This window comes from Hibiscus syriacus, unplaced genomic scaffold (genome assembly GCF_006381635.1).
Source record: "Hibiscus syriacus cultivar Baekdansim isolate YM2019G1 unplaced genomic scaffold, ASM638163v2 tig00111151_pilon, whole genome shotgun sequence".
Lineage (NCBI taxonomy): Eukaryota > Viridiplantae > Streptophyta > Magnoliopsida > Malvales > Malvaceae > Hibiscus > Hibiscus syriacus.
Window position 1 is genome coordinate 1,297,999 of NW_024062999.1, and position 13,838 is coordinate 1,311,836.

The 13,838-nt window shown below is 34.9% G+C and overlaps 2 pseudogenes; both read left to right on the top strand.

The window, feature by feature from the left end:
* Window positions 1–2,221: 2,221 nt before the first annotated feature.
* Window positions 2,222–3,716, top strand: LOC120154845 (annotated as a pseudogene).
* A 3,364-nt stretch (window positions 3,717–7,080) lies between these two features.
* LOC120154886 lies at window positions 7,081–13,007 on the top strand (annotated as a pseudogene).
* The last annotated feature ends 831 nt before the right edge of the window (window positions 13,008–13,838 follow it).

Below are 13,838 nucleotides of genomic sequence, written 5' to 3' on the forward strand. Positions count from 1 at the left end.
AAGAATAAAGAATTTGCAAACAATTATAGTCGAAAGATCAAATTGAGTAAATGTAAAGTTAATGAACTAAATTCAAAAAAGTATATTTTAATCATAAAAAAGGAATTGAAGTTACATAGATATTTTGTAATGTTAGGGGAGTTGTGGTTCAAATTTGGGCAAAAATAGACATAATGAAGGATGAATTGAAGAAATAAGAAAATCATGGAAAGTTGAGGGGCTAAATTAAAAAAATGTAAATTGTATTATCAAAAAGAGGAATTAAAAGTACATATGTATTCTACAAGAGTTTAGAAGCATGTTGTTTAAATTTGATAAAAAAAATAGGCTTAAAATGAAGGAATAAGGAAATTGTGGACTAAATTGTAAAACTATTAAAATACTCATCCATAATTTTGGTTTTTTCGAGTGACTCAAAGTTTTGAAATCTCAACTCAAAATTGACTCGATAATTTGATTTAACGCGCATAATTTGAAATTGAAAAAATTGATTTTTCAAGTAGAGTTGAGTTTTAATCACCCTAATCTTTGTATACATGATATTTAAACATGTGATTTCAAGAAATAACAACAATTACTTAACTACATTATAATTCTTTTATTATGTAATAATTTTTCATCACCTAAATTTGTGTATTAAAAATCTTATTTTATAAAAAAAATTAGTTAAATATATTTATTCTTTTGAATTGTTTGTGGTGATTATAAGGTATTGTTTGTTCAAAAACTCTCAATCAATTGACAATAAACACTTATATCTCTGGTGGTGATTGAATTAGAGGTCTCTAACGAGAATGACAAGTCTCTTAATAACTGATATCGCTTGATTTGTATATAAATTTTAAAGATATTGAAGGGTAAATTACACAAATCATCACTGTACTTTGCTTTATTTCCTATTTTACTCATTATACTTTAAAACTGGTCCATTTCATCATTGAACTTTATACATTTAGCGTTTTTTGTCACTAAACTTAATAAAATTAGTTTTTGGGTCACTGAGCTGTTACTGCCGTCATCTTCCCCCATCATCCCTCCTCTCTCAATGGCAACTGAAAACTTACCCACGGTGGAGGTAAGACGCACGATGATAGAGCGACGACGAAAGGACACTACCACATGGGCTTCGGTCGGAATTGGACAAGGGACTCATTGGTGAATGCGGTGAGGTGCAACGACGATGAAATTGGTCAAAAATCGCAAAAATCAACAGCGGTGTCGTTATGGGTTTTGACGAAACTTCGATCAGTCCTCGACGGCGAACGAAGACACTTCACGAAGTGGGGTCGGTAGGGGTTTTATCCGATGCCATAGGCGGTGACATTCACCAACGAATTTTAACGGACGCCGTCATAACGTTGTTTTTAGAGGAAACGACCAAGTAACCAAATTTGTTAACTATATTAAGTTCAGTGATGAAATTGACCAGTTTTAAAATACATCGAGCAAAATTAAAAAAAATACAACAAAGTACAGTGATGATCAGTGTAGTTTACCCTATTTTGAATTATAAGAATATAAGTATACTTCCTAAATCTTTTAAAAAAAACATAGTAATCATCAATCATGGAAATATACCACCATCATCAACATGATAACCATGTCTTTCACATTAAAGTATCAAAACCCGATTTTATTATTTAATTAATTATTTAGTTTATATACATACATAAATCGTGCTAGCAAATTGCAATTTTTATGTGTTCCTTTGGTCCACCAAATGAAGCAGCTTTTTCTTCTTCTGTCTTAGAGCTTAACTTTAGGGTAAACTACATAGTAGTACTTTAACTATCACTTTTGTTTAGTTTTAGTCATTTAACTATTATTTTTTTCAAAATCATACTTAATTTTACGTTTTGGTTTTATTTTGGTTATTCATAGTTAAAAAATTGTTTCAATGATGTGATATTATCTTATGGTAACACGTTATCTTTTAACGGAGGGTGACCAAAATGAAACTAAAACGTAATATCAGGTGTGATTTTGAAACAAAAATAGTTGTAACCAAAATTGAGAAAAAATTATAGTTGAAGTACTGAAACTGTAGTTTACCCTATCTTTATTTCTACTTATTATGTATTCTCTAACAGCCCGATGAAGAGTAATCTTCAAAAAACCAGCCTTTTCAGCAATACTCAGTTGCCAAAATCCTTCATGTTTTCCTTTCATTAGTGTTTTCTTTTTCAGGTCTGTCGTTTTCCTGAGAATTTACAGTGAAAGAACCCTACTTTTTTGTCTACTCTCTTTGTTCAAGTTTTACTTTACTTGAAACATGTCCCCCCACATTCTCTTGATTTGTCTTCAAATTTTGAAACTTTAGGAAATTTTCATTGATGGGTGTTTCCAGTTTCTTGCAGGAAAAAAAGAGGGCTCCATCGCAGATCAAATCAAACCCAGACAAACGGTTTTTGAGATGTTTTTTCTGAGACAGTTTTATTAACTGTTCAGTTTAAGGTAAGGGTTCAATTCTTTACTCTTTGTGTCTGTTACTCTTCTTTTCCATGTTCTTAAGTATGTTTTAATTGTGTGCTTTTAGGTTACAATAGGTGGGAAGAAAGCAGTTTGTGTAAAGAATTGAATAGAAAAAGAACTCGATTTTAGTGGGGGAAAATGAGAGATTTTCCATCTTGCTTTGGTGAAAATGGAGTTCAAGTGGCTGATTCTTCATCATCAGGTAGTAGTAAAAATGCTCAGAATTTGGTTACTTGTGTTTATCGATGTCGAATTCCGGTTCGGACTTGTTTAATAACTGTTACTTGGACCAAGAACTTGATGGGGCAAGGGTTGAGTATAGGGATTGATGATTCTGCAAATCATTGTGTTTGTAAGGTTGATATAAAACCTTGGTTATTCTCCAGGAGAAAAGGGTCTAAGAGTTTAGAAGCATATTCTTGTAAAATAGACATATATTGGGACCTTTCTTCGGCTAAGTTCGGATCTGGGCCTGAACCGTTGGAAGGGTTTTATGTTGGTGTTGTTGCCAATAAGAAAATGGTTTTGCTTCTTGGGGACATGAAGAAAGAAGCTTGTAAGAAAACTGGTGCAACTCATGTTCCTTGTAGTTCCATTTTGGTGGCCAGGAAAGAGCATGTTTTCGGGAAGAGGGTATTTGCTACCAAGGCACGGTTTTGTGATAATGGTCGGGTTCATGATCTGATGATCGAATGCGACACTGTTGGTGTGAGCGATCCGTGCCTTACAATTCGTGTGGATGGAAAGCTTTGATGCAAGTGAAGCGGCTGCGGTGGAAGTTCAGAGGGAACCATACCATTGTGGTCGATGGGATGGCTGTAGAAGTGTTTTGGGATGTGCATAATTGGCTCTTTGGAACATCTCTTGGGGGAAATGCTGTTTTTTTGTTCAAAACATCTGGTGCATCAGAAGATAAGTTGTGGTTTAGCCAAAACATTTCCAGCCCGAGTTCCTTGCAATGGTCATTCTCGCAGAGATTTCAAGATGCAAAGTCACAGAATCCCGGCTTTTCGCTGATTTTGTATGCTTGGAAGAACGAGTAGAGAGATTTCAAATTCCTCTAAACTCTCGAATGCTAACAAAAGCTTTTAGCAAGTGGTGATTTTTGTCTACTCTGTGATTTTAATTACAATTAATTCAATGAAAAGTTTGTCCATTTGTGTTTATGTTCATCTTCAGTTTTTCAACCTTGGGTTAACTCGACTTGAGCTATTAATGCATCAAAGATGACTTTTTCGTTCTTACTCGTCTGTATATCGGTAATACATTAGTTGTTCAAATCTTCTTTAAGCTGCAGTTTGAGCCTGTTTAGTAGACCAGCCAGGTTGAAGTCGCCTCGAAGCCTCACCAGGTAAGTATGGCTTTCGTTTTTAGGTCAGTTCAACAGACAAAAACATTATGCATTGCTTTAGTTTGTTTGCATTTATTGTAGCGTGTTAAGCCGTTGGTAAAATCCGGTCGGAACTATAGCTGTGCTTGGGTCATTCCGGATATATGAAGAGCATTGTTTTAAGCTTGTTAGCATTTGAAACATCATTTGCTTGGTTTGCTTCGGTATCAGTATCGAACTTTGCGTTCTATGTTAAATTCCCATTAGATCGAGGCGTTTCTTCTTGCATAATGTTCCTTGGTATACAACCGAACCGAAAATGAAATTCTGATAGCTCTCGTCTTTGAAACCTTAAGCAACATCTTGCTAGTGTAGAATCCTTCTTGTGGAAGGTGTATTTGTTTGAGAATGCTTGGGAAATTTGTGATTTTGAGTTTTGCCTTGCCTTGAGTTGGAGGATAGCAAATGAAGTATTCGACATCGACTGTCGAAATGCAGCACGATAACTGCATTTCGACGGTCTTGTTGAGAAAAATATGTCGTTCTTCTCGGATGGTTCGGTAAGTTAAGTTCGGTAGCTTCTCGGATTAGTTTCATGACTGATCTTTTGCAGAAACCTGAAACGGACAGTTACCTGCCCGTGACCAACCGCTACAAAATGACTATTTTTTTTTGAATTTGAAGTTTTTTAAAATTTAAAAATTATATATTTTTACCTGAAGTCAACTCATCGGGGACCATTAAAAAACAATATCCAGGGAAACTCGTCATCTCGAGATGACAAATTCCATAGACAATATAGCTTTTATCAAATTTCCCGAAATAAAAATTAGGCTGCTCTAAAACCCAAAATAATTAACCCGCATGGGTATTGGGCCAAAAAAAAAACTACTAATCTTCCAAGTTATTTTACCTTTTATTTCTCTATAATTGTTTTTTTGTTGCATAATTTATGTAAAAATCCCTATTAATTTCATAGTTAAGTCCATTTTAAACTATTCATATTATTTTTTTGTATTTTTTAAAAAGTATTTTTTAAAGAAATGGAGATCTCTAATTTTTTTGTTTAATTATTCTTTAAAGCCTAATAAATTTTGAAATCAATGGAATTAAGCTATGATCTAAACTTTCCTAATTAAATTACTCTTTAATCCCCATTTAAAAAAAGATTAGATTAAATTTTATGTTCTTCATTATTTATTTTCATTTATAATTAATTTATTTTTTTAAACTTCAAGTCTTGTACATAATTAAAATTTATAGTATCAATGTTTATATAATTTTAAAAGGAAAGATTTGAAATATTAAGATTAATTGAGTGATAAATATATGCGTAAACTATACCAGTGACCAACTAACTATAACTTTTTTTTAAATTTGACAAACATTTTTGAATTTTTGTCAATTAGGTCATTCAACTATTTAAATGCATTCAATCAAGCCACTAGCCATTAATATTTATCGGAGGTAGTCACATGTTAGTTAAAAAACTTAGTATAATTACACAATTAGTCATCAATATTTATACACTCAATTAATTTGGTTGTAATTTTAAATAAATTTAATAACCAGATAGGCAATAACACATCATTATCAGATTGAATGATAATTTGTTAATTTTAATTAAATTTATTTTATACCCAATCAGTTTGTGATATGTGTCATCATTCGATTACATACTAAATAGGCTAAAGAAATATTATGCAACAGATGGGAATTGAACACAAGATTTAATTCACATTAGAAAGGCTTAAACCACTAGGCTAAGCACCTCAATTGTTAATTATTTACAACGTTTTATATATAATCTGTGGCATAGAAAAAAAAAAGAATAACATGAATGTATGGGAATTCAAACTTGGGAATTTAGTAGAGAGTCTCTTAGCTATTAAACAAAGGCTTTTATTTGATTAAATTATACAATATTATATATATAATTTTTAAATTGTGTTTTTTTAATAAAAAGTAAGATTTAAATTTTGTTTTTTAAACTATATTTATTTTTTATATAATTTCTTTATATATAATTATTAAATTAATTTTTTTAAATATAATTAATATTTTAATTTTATTTAATGATTGTATATAAGGATTCTTAATTATATTAAAAAAATTAAATTATATTTTGGTTAAAAAAGATAATATCATACTCTTTTCGTCTGACTAGGATTATTGGTTTTTTTAATGAAACTCGTGGTAATAATACCCTTTTTTCCTTTCATCAAAAAAAGAAAAAAAAAGAGAGAATAACATGCTTGTAAGGGGATTTGGATTTAAATATGGAAATTTAAAAGAGAGTACAAACATCTTAACCATCAAACCAAGGCTATATTTGATTAAATTATACAATATTTTTTTATAAATAATCATCAAATTGGTTTTTTTAAAATAAAAAAGTAAGATTTAGATTTTTATATTTTAAAAGGGTAAACTATACCAATAGTCCCCTTTATTTTCGGTCTGACTTATTTTGGTCACTAGTTTTTTAATTAAGTGTGTTTGGTCTCTTACGTTATTGGTCCATTCGATTTAAGTACCTCAGTCTTAGCTTCGTTTAACCCATTAACAGAAGTCTAAGTTGACAATTAAAAGATTAAAATAATTCAAAATACCCATGTTTCTTCTTCTTTATTTGTTGCCACATCTGTCATGTCGTTTCTCATGTTTTAGATTGTTTCTTTTGGTTATCGTCTCAAGTTTGATTTTCATCACAGGAAGGCTTTTTCGGCACAGTTGGGGTGCACCTGATTAGATGTAAGGTTAGTTCTAGAAATTTGTTGTTTGGTCCTTTTGTTTTCCGAGTACGAGTTGTTGACGGTCTTTCTTCAACTTGGTCTATTATGTTTTATTTAGGAGTTTGAAGAGATTGGGGATCCTGAAAAGCATTTTCAAGCTCTTGTAGCGCTGGCTAAATAGGGAATTCAAAAAGGAAAGGTGAGTTTTTATAGGCGAGACTCCAACATAGACATGGCAACTTCACCAAATATTTTTTTTTATTTTTTTTATTGTCAACTCCAATTTCTGTTAATAGGTTAACGGAAGTTAACAACAGAGGACTTAAACTGAATGGACCGATAACATAAGAGATCAAGTGCACTTAATTAAAAAACCGGTGATCAAAGTCTGTCAGATCGAAAACAAAGGAGAATATTGACATAGTTTATCCATTTTTAAACTACACTGATTTTTTTTATATAATTTCTTTAAATATAATCAAGTTTGAAATTTAAAAAATAATTTCACTAAATCCTAAATTAAGATTTTAAACAATATTTTAAAACAATGGTGTGATTGTGGAATTCTTCTTGCAGGAACTCAGGTATGGCATGCATGGTACAGGGTTCGAGATCGTCCAAGCTTTCCTGAAAGTAAGGAAACTTATAAGCGATAAACGCCAACGCTTAGTCATTCTGTATGTTGGGAAATAAACGAGAACAAGTAATTTCCCTATAACCAGATTAGTGAGAATGCGAAATAAAAGCATAAAAATAATACCCGAAATTGATAACGGAGTTCAACCAATTTGCTTATGTCTCCGGACTGCGGCATATCTTTTACTAAGAGAGAAAATTTATAGGTGTTTACAAAACACTCACTACTCACAAGAAAGCTCTCTAGTATTGGGAGAAAGAAATGATTTTGGGATGATTTTGAAGCTAAATGAGCTAGGGTATTTATAGTTGAAGGTTAAGGACTAATCTTATAAATACCCTAAAGTTCAGTGACTAATAATAATTATCCCATTACAAATTTTCAACAAACATCTACCAAACTTTGAAAAACCATTTTTCAAAGAAACGTTTACCAAACTTTGAAAACCATTTTCAAAGAAACATTTACCAAACTTTGAAAATCATTTTTTCAAAGTTGGTTGCCAAACTTTGAACTTTTAACAATCTCCCACTTGAAGACTGATTTTAATTTGTCTTCACACCTCGATCAATGCAGCAGCTTTTCTAGTATTGTTACTCTAGCATGCCAATTGAAGTTGAACACAACTTCAGTTTGTCCGTAGTCACCGTCTTTGTCAACATGTCTGCCGGATTTTGAGCTCCACTAATATTTTCAAGTTTCAAAATCCCATCTTCCAGAAGAGACCGGATAAAATGGTATCTCAATTGTATGTGCTTCATTCTGGAATGAAAAGACGAATTCTTTGCTAGATGTATAACACTTTGAGTGTCGCAATACAAGATATTGTTTTCTTATTTCTTGCCTAACTCTTCCAAGAAACTTTGGAGCTAAACCATCTCCTTGCTGGCTTCCGTAACAGCGACATATTCTGCTTCAGTTGTGGAGAGAGCAACTATCTTCTGTAGTTGAGAAACCCAACTCACTGCAGTTCCTCCTAGAGTATAGACATACCCTGTAGTGCTTCTTCTAACGTCGACATTTCATGCTAAGTCAGCATCTACATAACCTGTTAGTATTGTATATCCACATTTGAAACAAAGTGATTTGTTTGTGGTACCCCGTAGATATTTGAGGATCCATTTGACTGCTTCCCAGTGTACATTGCCTGGATTATTCATGTACCTACTAACAACTCCCACTGCATGAGCAATATCTGGTCTGGTACAAACCATGGCATACATCAGAATTCCAATTGCTGAGGCATACGACACCTTCACCATGTATGCACGTTCTTCCTCCGTCTTTGGTAACTGTTCTTTGGAGAGTCTAAAATGAACAGCTAAAGGTGTACTTACTGGTTTAGCATCTTGCATGTTGAACCTGGAGAGTACTTTGTTGATGTACTCAGCCTGTGATAACATCAAAGTCCCCAACTTTGTGTCTCTCTTTATCCTCATCCCAAGAATCTGCTTTGCAGCGCCTAGATCCTTCATAGCAAACTGCTTCGACAATTTTTGCTTCAAGTTTATAATCTCTTGCATGTTTGAGCCTGCAACGAACATGTCATCAACGTACAACAATAAAATAATGAAGCTATTGTCGAACCTCTTGATATAGCAACAATGATCTGCTTGGCATTTGGTAAAACCACTGCTACTCATGAAGCTATCGAACTTCTTGTACCACTGTCTAGGAGCTTGTTTTAAACCATACAAGCTCTTCTTCAACCTGCATACCAGGTTTTTGTTTCTTGCCTCTATGAAGCCTTCTGGCTGCCTCATATAGATATATTCCTCCAAATCACCATGAAGGAAAGTTGTCTTTACATCTAACTGCTCAAGATGTAAATTATCTGCAGCTACAATTTTCAACACCAGTCTAATTGTAGATAGTTTTATAACTGGAGAGAAAATTTCATTGTAGTCAATACCTTCTTTTTGCTGAAAGCCTTTGACAACCAATCTTGCTTTGTAGCGTTTGCTCCCATCGTGCTCTTCTTTGATCCTGCAAATCCACTTGTTATGAAGCGCTTTCTTGCCTGGTGGTAGTTCAGCTAATTCCCATGTCTGATTTGACATAAGCGAGTTCATCTCATCTTTCATGGAAGACTCCCACTTGACTGAATCCTCCACTTGCATTGCTTCATCATAGCACTCTAGTTCATCATTGTTAGTCAGCAACAAGTAGTGCAAAGAAGGAGAATATTGCTTGGTTGGTTTAGGAATTCTGGAGGAACGTCTTAGTTCTGGTGTGCCTGGTTCTTCTTGAACTGCTTCAGGACTGATCAAAACATAATTTCCAGAAATCTCCTCGAACTAAGCAAATTCTTTTGTTTTAGCTTCGGTGTTTGAGCTATTTGATTCTATGGTTGATCTATCTTTGTATATCATATTCTCATTGAAAATGACATCTCTGCTTCTGATGATCTTTCGATTTTCATAGTCCTAAAACCGGTAACCGAACTCATCGCCGCCATAACTAACAGAGGCACATTTGTTGGACTTAGCATCAAGTTTACTTCTTTCAGAAGAGTCTATGTGTACATAAGAAATACAACCAAAAACTCTTAAGTGTGAAAGATTTATTTCTTTCTTGCTCCAAAACTTCCTCTGGTATTCTGCCATCTAAGGGAATTGAGGGCCCACAATTGATCAGATAAGCTGCAGTGTTGATAGGTTTAGCCCATAGCAATTTGGGCAAGCCGACGTGTATCCTCATGCTTCTGGCACGTTCATTCATAGTTCTATTCATACGCTCTGCTATGCCATTCTGCTACGGTGTCATGGGAACTGTTCTCTCCATCTTGATCCCATTGTTTGCGCAAAATTCTCTGAATCTACTATTTCTGTACTCTCCTCCATTATCAAACCTCAACCGTTTGACTTTCAAACCAGTCTCATTTTCCACCATGGCCTTCCATTTTCTGAAGGTATCAAAGACTTCTGATTTCTTCTTCAGAAAATAAACCCACACCTTCCTTGTTGAATCATCGATGAAGGTGACATAATATAGTGAGCCTGTAAGGGATGGAACTGGAGATGGTCCCCATACATCAGTATAAACCAACTCTAACTTTTCTGCCTTGGGTGTCTTGCCAATCTTTGCAAAACTGACTTTCTTTTGTTTTCCAAAGATGCAATCCGCACATAGTCCGACATCTACATTCTTTAGATCCGACAGCTTCACTTTTGACAAAAGTGTCTTCATCCTTTTCTCGCTCATATGGCCAAGCATTTGGTGCCATAGGTTTGATTTTCCATCAGCATCTGCTGTAGTAATGATATTCTCTAAATTTGAGGTTACATAGAGAGTATCAGTCTTCTTACCACGAGCAATGACGAGTGCTCCTTTGGTGATCTTCCATTCACATCCTGAAAATGTTGTGCTATATCCTTCTCCATCAAGCTGTCCTACAGAAATCAAATTTCTTTTGAGGCCAGGAATACGTCTTACTCCTTTCAGCGTCCAGGTGGTCTGGTTTGGCAACTTTAATCGGATGTCTCCTTTTCCGACAATCTTCAAGGTCTCATCATCATCAAGATGAACCTTCCCAAAATCTCCACTGACATAGTTCTCCATGATTTCTCGGCATGGGGTGGAGTGGAAAGATTCCCCTGAATCCAAGATCCATGATTCAATCAGACTGTTGATGCTTAAAATCATGGCATCACCTGTCTCCTCTGTCACGTTGGCAGATTCTTGTGCGCTGGTATTTTTCTTCGGTGCTCGGCAATCTCTTTTAAAGTGACCCTTCTTGCCGCAGTTATAACAGGTAAAATATTTCTTTCTCGTTCTTGATTTTCCCCTTCTGGATTTGGATCTGCCATGATTTGAATTTCTTTCTGAAGTTCTCCCTCTGGACTCCGTGTGCAAGGCTGAGGAGGTTGATGCTTCAACTGATTCTCTCCGTCGAATTTCTTCGCTCAGTACTAGATCCTGAACATCGTCGAATTTCAATTTGTTATTTCCCGACGAGCTGCTAACTGTTATAACAATAGCATTCCAACTGTCTGGTAGAGATGATAAGAGTATTAAAGCTCAAACTTCATCATCAAATTCAATTTCCACGGAACTCAACTGGGTTGTGATTGTGTTGAGCTCATTTAGGTGTTGAGCCACTGATGCCCCTTCCGCCATCTGCAAATTGAATAATCGCCTCATCAAATGAACTTTGTTTGAGGCCGATGGCTTCTCATACATACTGGAGAGAGCTGTCATAAGACCCGCCGTGGTCTTTTCCTTTGCTATGTTGAAAGCAACATTTTGGGACAATGTCAGTCGGATAACTCCGAGGGCTTGTCTGTCGAGAAGAGCCCAGTCTTCATTCTTCATGCCCTCTGGTTGTTTTCCTGAGAGAGGTTGATATAGATTTTTTTGGTACAGAAAATCTTCAATCTGCATCTTCCAAAAGCCAAAGTCTGCACCATCAAACTTTTCAATTTTCACATTCCCTTCGTCTGCAGCCATCGCTCCCACTCGAATCTGGCTTCTTCGGATCGTTTCTGACAATTTGTGCGAACCACCGTGTATTATAACACCTCCGTCGACAAACTCGTATCGCCGACAATTTTTTTTACTATTCACATGAATAGTAATGAATAGTAATATCACAAAAATTGACAAAATTCACAACCAAAAGCTCTGATACCAGTTGTTGGGAAATAAACAAGAACAAGTAATTTTCTTATAACCAGATTAGTGAGAATGCGAAATAAAAGCAGAAAAATAATACCCGAAATTGATAACGGAGTTCAACCAATTTGCTTACGTCTCCAGACTGCTGCAGATCTTTTACTAAGAGAGAAAATTTACAGGTGTTTACAAAACACTCACTACTTACAAAAAAACTCTCTAGTATTGGGAGAAAGAAATGATTTTGGGATGATTTTGAAGCTAAATGAGATAGGGTATTTATAGTTGAAGGTTAATGACTAATCTTATAAATACCCTAAAGTCCAGTGACTAATAATAATTATCCCATTACAATTTTTCAACAAACATATACCAAACTTTGAAAAACCATTTTTCAAAGAAACATTTACCAAACTTTGAAAACCATTTTCAAATAAACATTTACCAAACTTTGAAAATCATTTTTTCAAAGTTGGTTGCCAAACTTTGAACTTTTAACACTGTATTCTCTATAAGATGCCGATTTATATAACGAAACAAGAATCTGCATCCAACGCTCGTCTATAGTTTATATTTTATTGATATAACCTGATATTTAACAGTTATTCTTTCGGTACTTTGATCGCAGTTACTGGATGTAAGGCAAAGTCCAAATGTCAACCGCTTTCTTCAAGCAAATAACATGTAAGTTTGTTTCATTTCATCTTTATTTTGTGTATATAAGTGCATGTATGTGGCATTGATTGAAGTATTTATGCAGGAGGCATGACCTTACGGATGACTTGAAGGAATTGCAGTGTAATACTCTTATTTTTGTGGGTGAATGCAATCCATTCCATGCAAAATTTGTGCATATGAGTACCAAAATCGGACGAAAGAGTTGCATTCTCATCGAGGTAGGTTTCTCTTTGTAGAGTCGATTCTTTTCGGTTTCGAACTTTGAAGGCGCAATTGATCTACGTTGCCTAAATTTGTTTGTGCTAGTTTCCCAGGTGAAAGCATGTGGCTCATTGGTGACAGAAGAGCACCCATTGGCCATGCTAGTCCCTATCAAATTCTTACCGATGGGGTTTGGTTTCCAAATATAACCACATTTTGCTACCCATCAAGCAATGGTTTGAACCCTTCAAGTCCATCCATAGCTCCAGGACTTCTCTCTACCGAGGGTCTAGGGATGAAGGTTAAGCCGATCAAGACCCGTGCAGATATCAAAATTTGATGAAAGATCAAGGGAAGTTTTTTATGATTGAATTGAATTAAATCTAAGCTTCTTGGATCACATTTCTCCTCTTCTTTGATATCCATTTCTTTTATTCTATTCTAATACTCTTCTTCTCTCACAGGGTAATCACAAATTGGTATCAAGGATCATCATTCCTGGCAACTAAAGATCAGGCATGCCAAAGAGAAACCAACCCATGACGGAATCATCAGAGTTATCTGCAATACAAAAATAACTTGAGTAATTAGCTTCGTTGGTGAAACAAGCGAATGAGGAAACCAATCCTCCCAAGTGGTTGGAAGCACATGATAACATAATTAGTACTCTCGAGTCTAGGCTTAATACCAACCAGGGCTATGTAGAGCAGATCTTGAGCATTTTGACAGGAATGAGTGAGGAAAAAGAGCACAACAATCTAAACACTGATCAAGGAAAAACACTGGGACCCTCTAAAAATACTGGTAAAAGCCTATCACCATGACTGTGATAAATGAAAAGTCAAATTTTTCATATCAGCCTGATGAACAGGGGATTCTTAAATCCAAACTAGATCATTTTATGAAGGACCAACAACGTTAACGAGTAGATGTGCAGGTAGAGGATACCAGTACAACAAAATTTTCTCATGGGGCATATTTGGAGGAAAGGCGAGGATAAGGTGACCCATTTGGAAATTCAAGGTCGATAATGCCAAAACCTCGAATCAAACTACTATTTTTAAAGGTTCAAATCCGAGGGGACGGGTTCAAAGATGCCTCTAGTTTTTTTCATTATTATAAGGTTCCTGAAGATGAACAAGTCGAGTTAGTCGCGATGCACTTAGGAGGA